The 9,006-nt window shown below is 28.6% G+C and overlaps 1 pseudogene; it reads right to left on the reverse strand.

Moving 5' to 3' along the window:
• LOC117933238 overlaps positions 1–4,657 on the reverse strand; it is a 58,690-nt pseudogene extending 54,033 nt beyond the window's left edge.
• Between the last annotated feature and the right edge of the window lie 4,349 nt (positions 4,658–9,006).

Below are 9,006 nucleotides of genomic sequence, written 5' to 3' on the forward strand. Positions count from 1 at the left end.
TAATTATTATCGGGTAATTATAAAAAAAAAACGTAGTAAGAAAAACTTGGTAAAAATTTATATTATATCAAATTGTTATGATGGATAATTAAAAAGAAATTGAATTTAATTTTATAATGAATCAATTTGATTTTTTTATAATTTGAATTAAACTGTATAGAATTATGTAACATTAAACGGAGTTGAATTGAAATTAAACTAAGAGTAAATTTTGATATGTGAATTTAAAAAAAAAAAATTGTAAAAGGGGTAAATTAATTAAATGTGAATTTTATGAATTTAACTTTTGAAATTTTGATGCGATTGAAAAATTTTACAAATGACGTAAATTAAATAAAAGTTATACCAAATGGTTGAGAATTTGATTTTTATAAATTGAATGACTAATTAATTTATGAAATTAAGTTTTAGAAAATTACTTAAATTTTTGTTGGTAAATAAATATTAGTAAAATTAATGGGTTAGGGGTTATTACAAATTTCAAATTCTTGGTTGCCGAAAAATTATTTTATGTATTTAATATTTTTATGAAATTGAATTTTATTAATAGTTTATTATATTATGTTTTAAGTGAATTTTAGAGTAAAAATGCTTCAAGTAATTATAGTCAAATTATACTTTTTGAATAGCAGACCTGTAGTAAATTAAATTATGAATACGGTAGTATGTTTCATGAGGTGGAAAATCATAAGTTTGGTGTAATTCATAATTATGAAAGGTGAGTTTAAGATTAATGGTTCTAATTTAATTAAGAGAAAGGATGTGCATGGCATTTTCAAAATTGTTTAATATATATATATATATAAATACCATAAGTGGCTTGTTGGCGTGGGAGTTGTGAAGAAAAAGAAAAAGAACTCAAGGCTTATTTGGTGTGGGTTGTGGGCTTGGCTGGTGGCTAAAACAAGAGGAATTGAGATTTTAAAAAGGAAAAAGAGAAAAGGAAGTGGAGGAAGTGGCAGAAGCTCAGCAATTGTGGAGAGGGTTTTTCCATCGAATTTTTGGTCGGTCGCTTGGACTGCCGAACGTCATTTGTTTCATATGAAAATTTGAGGAGGTGTTCTACTCGACGAGAGGAATGATTCTACGGTGGTTGATCTTGATTTTAAAGGTCTAATTCATAAATTTGTGATAGGGAAACCTAACCCTAAAACATTAATTAAATATGTTTCTTTCTTGAAAAAAATTGTAGATCTTGGCGTTATTAGTTAAATAGGTAATGTTTGTGGTATAAGAATTTTATTGGATGATTGGCAATATTTTTGGAATTTTTGTAATTTCAGGAAATTCTTTTTGGTTGATGAATGGTTGCTTTTGGGTTGTTAAAATTATTGGAATTGTTGAAAATTTTCGAAATTGTGGTATAATTTATAATTTATTGATATGTGAATTTTTTAGAATTTGTTGGAATATTTTTGGTGATTTTATTGTGGAAAAATAATTACATTTGATTATTGGAAATTATTGGATTTTTTGGAAAAGTATGAAATTGTGGTATAATTTATAATTTATTGATACGTGATTTTTTTTAGATTTTGTTGGAATATTTTTGGTGATTTTATTGTGGAAAAATAATTATATTTGATTATTGGAAATTATTAGAATTGTTGGAAAACTACGAAATTGTGATATAATTTATAATTTATTAATACATGAATTTTTGAGAATTTGTTGGAATATTTTTGGAAATTTTATTGTTGAAAAATAATTATATTTGAGTATTGAAATTATTGGAATTGTTGGGAAACTTTGGATTTGTGGTATGATTGTGATTTCAATTATATTTGGGTTAGTTGGAAATTTATGTAATATTGGTGATACTTGTGAATGAGGGTGATTAATCTCATGGCATTCATTTGCATCATGATTGTGTGAAGAAAGGATAAAAACTGTGAAAGTGTATGAAATGGAAAAAGAAAGAAAAAAATAAAATAGTGATGAAAGGAAAAGGCCCATATGAGGCGAATTAAGAAGGAGAAAGATCCCTAGGGTGAAAGACCCAAAAATTTACCCTGGGAATACTCCGAATGGGGAGTGTATTTGGGTACGGACGCGTATCCTTCAGTGAAAACCCGAGAACGATAGTGCATTGTGTGATTGCGTGTAAGCATTTGCATCATGGTTGCATTTGGAAGAAATATTTGTATTAGTTATCAAGTGTATGTTTGAATATATTATTCAAGACTAAAATGACTTGTTTATTTTGTAAATTTAGAATTGTTGATATGCTAGACATTGGTTGAATAAAGAAAATGATAATTTTGATTGGTTTAAATTTGTATGGTTGGAGTTTCTTTTAGTGTGTATTAAGTAAAGGTAATATTATATTTTGGCATATGGTTGTGTTTTATTGACCTAGAATTTCTAACCCACTTGGGTGTAACACACCCTATTGAGCAACGTGAAAATGCTCACCCCTTTATTTTCTAAAATTTTTTAGATGCAGATATAGTCTTTGAGGGACCACAAAAAGATCAAGAAGTATTCCATAAAGCAAAAGAACCATAATAATGGTTGTTTTAAAATGTATATTACCCTTTTGACATGTATAATGAACTTTTGTAAGTTAAATTATGTTTTGTTAATTGTAAAATGTTGTTGGAAATGTTCTTTTTGAGTTAAAGATTATAGTAAGTATTTGAGCTCTTGGGTAGGAAGATGATTGGTGGATTTATTTTAATTGTGATAAGGAGATAGTGTGATGGTTGGTTTAGAAAAAAAAAAAAAAACAGGTTGTTTTGATTAATTGCCAGCATAGATAGGAGTAACCCTTAGAGTCAAACCCTTGACTTGGGGTCACGAGTCGAGTTCTAGGTTGCCCAGAATTTGGGGTGTGATAGATAAATTCAGAATGTTTCTTAATAAGATTCTTGAGTCAACTCTCCTCAAGCTATTCCGACTGGCTTTTTTCAAGATGGAGAATGAGCTTAGCGGTTTTAGGAATTGGACTTGAGGTTGCATTTTTGAAAGCGAAAGAAATAGAGAGACTAAAATGAGAGAGGTCACGGAAGCAATAGTCATCCTAGGTCATGATAACCAAACAGATTCTACCATAACTGCCTCTCATACAGTTGTAACTGAGCAACCGTGTAACCTCTCCAAACCCACCTTAACTAACCACCTTACTTAACCTATAAATACTTGTGCCAATGTAATCTTGATATAATGAGAAACAACTCTCCTTTTTCTCTTCTGTATATTTCCTTCTCAGCTGCATAAGCTCAGCTGTCATGGTATCAGAGCTACCCTTGTCTTCCTGATTTTTTTTTACAGAGATGTCGTCATCCACTCAGTCTTCTGAACACCAGTTATCTTCTCCTTCAACCCACAACTCAGCCTCTTTGCTCTCCCTCAACCATGCCCTCCCCATCAAACTTGACCGTAACAATTACATTCTCTGGAAAACTCAGATGGAAAATGTAGTTTATGCTAATGGCTTTGAAGAGTATATCGAAGGCACTAAATCTTGCCCGCCCAAGGAGTTACCTACTGGGGATCTCAATCCTAATTTTGTGCAATGGCGCCGTTTTGATCGCATGGTTCTTAGTTGGATGTATTCTACCTTAAACCCAGATATTATGGGTCAAATTGTTGGGTTTCAGACTTCCCATGAAGCTTGGATGGCTTTACATAAGATTTTTTCTGCTTCGTCCAAGGCTCGAATTATGCAGCTTCGCCTTGAATTTCAGACCACAAAGAAGGGTGGTGATTCTATGCTAGATTACATTCTCAAGATGAAGACCATTTCTGATAATCTTGTTGCTAATCCGGTCTTTCACTCCCGTTCCAAACACATCAAATTAGATTTACATTTCATCAGAGAAAAGGTGGTACGCCAAGAACTTCAAATCTGCTATGTTCCCTCCTGTGATCAGCTTGTCGATATTTTCACAAAGCACCTTCCTATTACACAATTTTGTAACCTCCGTAGCAAGCTCACAGTCACCTACCCGCCTTTGAGCTTGAGGGAGGATGATAACCAAACAGATTCTACCCTAACTGCCTCTCATACAGTTGTAACTGAGCAACCGTGTAACCTCTCCAAACCCACCTTAACTAACCACCTTACTTAGCCTATAAATACTTGTGCCAATGTAATCTTAATATAATGAGAAACAACTCTCCTTTTTCTCTTCTGTATATTTCCTTCTCAACTACATAAGCTCAACTGTCAGGTCAAGGTGCGCAAGTGAGAGAAGCATGGAAATGAAGATTTGGTGGTATTGTTGAACCACCTTATTGGTGAAGAAAAGGACGGTCATGATCTACCGCATCTTTTGCCAATGCTCTTCATACACCATGAACACCATGTCCTGGCCCTTACCGTTGAAAATGTCGAACACCACTTTTCTGGTGCGTGATCCAAACTCCACTCCTTGAGTGTGCAAAACGTCCGTCGCCAAGTCTGGCAACAACAACACCACTAGGTTCCGCTACCCGATTCGCAGCAAGAAAATGTCCCCAAATTTCTTCGCTAAGTTGGAGAGGTTCTGGTGGTTCAAGTCATCCCAACCTATAGCCAGTTTCTGAAAATGGGCACCGGTAGAGAACCTGAAGGCAGCTTAAATTTCTTCCCCAAAAGCTTAGAGATGGTGGTGGCCAGAATTATAGTGCAGAACACTGCTAATAGAGCTTTCTCTATGAGTATGAGATCCATGGTTGTGGTTGTGGATGGTGCCTGAGGGCTGGTGGGTTTGAAGAATGATTGGTAGGCATCTCACAAAGAAACCAAAACAAAGCAAAGAAATAGAGCATGATTGCAGATTCTATAGAAACCAAAAAACCAAACAAAGGTGTATGCAGATGATCTCATATATGCATGATTTCCAATGTCCACACTCAAACGTCAAGAACAAACCTAAATATTAGCAAGAAACAGAGCAACATGATGCAAAAATAGGATAACTAAGTATGCAGTGACCGCACCTTAATAACTCCACTCGAGTAAGGATTGCTCGGCTTTAAGCACTTGATTCTGTAGCTTTTCCAAACTAAGCCAAAATCTTTTTTCTCTTCTTCCGTTCTCCTTTGTCACATTCCTTTTAAAAAAAAAAAAAGAAAAAAAAAAGTCTCTCCTACTAAAAACCTTTCCTTGCTCTGTTTTCCCTCAATGTCCTCTCTACAGTTAGCTTGCCCCAAAAAGTCTCTTTCATTCCTCTCCTTGGTACTCTGTTTCTTTCTTTTTTTTGCTCTCTCTCTCTCTCTCTCTCTCTCTCTCTCTCTCTCTCTCTCTCTCCCCCCCCCCCTTCCCCCTTTCTTCCCAATCTCGCCACAACTCCCTCTATCTTCTCTTGCAAGCTTCTACCCAATTCCACTTCTCTTGGTTCAGCAAATATGTCAGCATCCTTAACCACCACCATGGCAAGTTGGTAGTCCTTGCCACACGTCTTAGCATGTAGCTCCTATGGAAGTCGTCCCCCACTCCAAAAACATGCTGTCAGCTCTTCTCGAGGTGGTAAACAAAAAGAGAAAAAAAAAACCTTTGGTCCACGAGTCTACACAAACATAACTAAATGATTTCAAAAATTAATTAATTAGGTTTAATAATATTTTATTTTTTTAAAAATAATATTCTATGAAAAAAAAAAATATGAGAGAATATTTTTCCTTTATGAGTGACTATTACAATCCTTGAATGTTAACAAGCCTTTCATTGAGCCTAACACTTTCATCTATTAAAGGAAAAGATGGAAATAAAAAATTTCAAAAATAATTATATATTAATTAATCATTAGTTTACTGAAGTTAAAAATATTACCAAAATAATTAATGTATTCATTGATTTCGGAACTTATAATAATAATAATAATAATAATAATAATAATAATAATAATGCACATGAATATTATAATAATATAATAAAAGTATGTGTTCTAAGATTTATGTATGAGTAATCATATTTTTTAAAAATAAAATGATATAAATGAGTAATTTTTCATTTTATATACTTTTACACTGGAAATCAAATGAGAATAAGAAACTACAATTGTTGTCCTATAAATTCAAAATAATTAGTTTATATTTGATTCTAAGAAAATATTAAGAAAACATAAAATAAATAAAAATAAAAATTATAAGGGTCCATTTTGGATATACTTTTTGTGTGTGTATTTTTGTTTTTGTTTTTTTTTTTTCACTTTTAAAATCACAAAATAGTAATGGCTTTAAAAAATTATATATATAAAAAAAGAGCTATCAAATAATTTTTATTACCTCAAATTTTAAAAATTTTGAAAGTGATTATTTAAGATATAAGTTTCAAGAATTGTTTTAAAAAATTAAAGTATCAAAAAAGTTTTACTACCTCAAATTTAAAATTTATGAAAATGATTTTTAAAGTCTTAAGTAAGATAAATTTATATTTCTTGTATAAGATACTCCAGTTTTATATAGAAGTTTTTTTATTTTAAAAAGACAAAATACAAAGGTTATATTTGGTACATGGGAATGGGAATGGGAATGGGTGTAGAATTGAATGATTTGGTTTCATTCCTATTTCTCTTTCAATAGAAATGAATTTGGTGACTACAATTATTGTGTTTGGATGTATGTATGAATGTAAGGTTCAAACGATTACTTGTTTTCATTTCAATGTTATGCAACAATGAGAATGCGAATGGAGAATTAAATAAATAAATATTTAAAAACTTATAACATTGTTTAGTTGTTGTTCTCTAAAAACAATTTTTTTAAAAAAAGAAATATCTATACAACCGTTTTTAGAGCATTACTTATAAAAAAGGAAACATAGAGAAATAAGAAAAAAAAAACTAAAAGCCACAAAAAGCAAATAAAATATAATATGATATCTTTCTTCTCTCATTCTCTCTCCACCACCCCAATAGTAATATGAAAAATTTTCAAATATGTATTTTTTTTAATTCTTTTAATCTTTTATTAAATAAATTGATTCCAAATCAAGAAGTACTTAATAAAAATTTTATTAATTTTTAAAAATAATTTAAAACTTAAAAGTTGATCTAATTAATATTAAAAAGTTATGGAACTCAAAATCTATCAAATCAACTCTAAAAGTCACAAACCTAAATTAATTTTGAATGACTTTGCTAATTTTTAATTTATTTACATATAATAATAAATTTGTGCATTTTTCTCTAGAAAAATCTAAATTAAGTAAAATTGAATGCACTGAATTCTTTAATGAGGCTAATAATTTTAAAAATAATTTTAAATTCAAAAAAGATATATAACAACTATATAAAAAAATAATAATAGACCAAAGCTGAAACATTATAAGTCATGGTTTACTATTTCTTCTATAAATGCAACTATATTTTCTAAATTTTATTATTAGATAAATGTATTCTAAATTATGTAAGGCATAATTAATGCTTTAAATTCTTTAATTAATTAATTAATTATAAATTAAATAAAAGAATTTAGAATTGTCTATATGTAATTGAGTACTAAATGTATGTATACAATGAAAAATTTGACTCATTTATTCCTTAAAAAATTAAACTTCATTTGTTTTCAAATTCACTTAAAATAAAATAATATTAATAATTAATAACTAATAATTATTACTATTTATTTTTAACAAAGAGAATCAATTATGATTTTATGAGGATATTAATATCTATATTTTTATAATATTTATGAAAAAAATATAATTTATGATTTATTTTATAAAAATTATTTATTTGTAATTTATTTATAATTATAAAATTATGACTTGAATTAAATTTAGTTTATATTATATAAATTGAATTCATATTTTCTTTTATAAAGTAAAATTAAAAAATCATTTTTAAAAGTAACTTGTTGATTTTTTATTTTTATGAAAAATCCTTTTAAAAACAACTTGCACAAAGGGAATCAAAGTACCTCTTGTTTGAGATAATTGAAATCTTACTTATAAGTAGGATTTTATTTCCATTTGAATTATTTTTTATTCCATTTTCATCATTTGAGTTATCCAAATATAAGAATAAATAAGAAAATAAATGGAATGTTTATTCGCACGATACCAAACACGGTTGAAGTGTATACAAATACACATAAATGATTTTCTTATATTTGATTTTATTACAAAAAATATATTATAAAATTAAATATAATTAAAATTAATTAGAAACTTATATATTTTCATTACATATATTTGAGAAATATAAAATCTTTATAACTGTTTTTTTTAATTAAATTAGTTAGTTAAATATATTTTGTTTATCATTTATCAAAATTTAATAAATTTTGACATTAACAAGGAAAACAAATGTGAAGTTAATTATTTTTCCTTTAACTTAGTAGCATACAGGGTTGGTGAAATATCGGAGGTACGGTATTTCCATTAAAATCGCTATTTTTTTGCTGATCCCCATTTCATTTCCCCCCCCCCCTCTCCCCAAAACTCTTATAATGGGCCCAGGCCCAACTCACACTCTCACACCAGCCGAGCACTGCACACTTGCGTTCCACCACTTCGTGGGCTCACAATCCCCCACCAACACTAGCCAACCAACCTTGCTTCACTTGATTAAATGTACAAATTATATATATATATATATATATATATATATATATATATATATATATATATATATATATATATATACATTATCAGCATTAAATATATTAACCATATATATAAACAAATATTATGAATTAATCAGAATCCCCCACCAACACCAGCCAACCAACCTTGCTTCACTTGATTAAATGAACATATTATATATATATATATATATATATATATATATATATATATATATATATATATATATATATATATATATATATATATATATATATGTGTGTGTACATTATTAACATTAAATATATTAACTATATATATAAACAAATACTATAAATTAATTAGAATAAAATTATTATAAATAAATTAATTTTGGTTATTGTGACTTTTATATAATAATTATATATAAAATAAATATAAAATTTTGAATAAAATTATCAAAATTTTAAAATAAAAAATACTTATACAAATTATCATTATTTCTTTTATGTCATTAAATATATCCAAATTAG

The sequence above is a fragment of the Vitis riparia genome, chromosome 16 (assembly GCF_004353265.1).
Source record: "Vitis riparia cultivar Riparia Gloire de Montpellier isolate 1030 chromosome 16, EGFV_Vit.rip_1.0, whole genome shotgun sequence".
Taxonomy (NCBI): domain Eukaryota; kingdom Viridiplantae; phylum Streptophyta; class Magnoliopsida; order Vitales; family Vitaceae; genus Vitis; species Vitis riparia.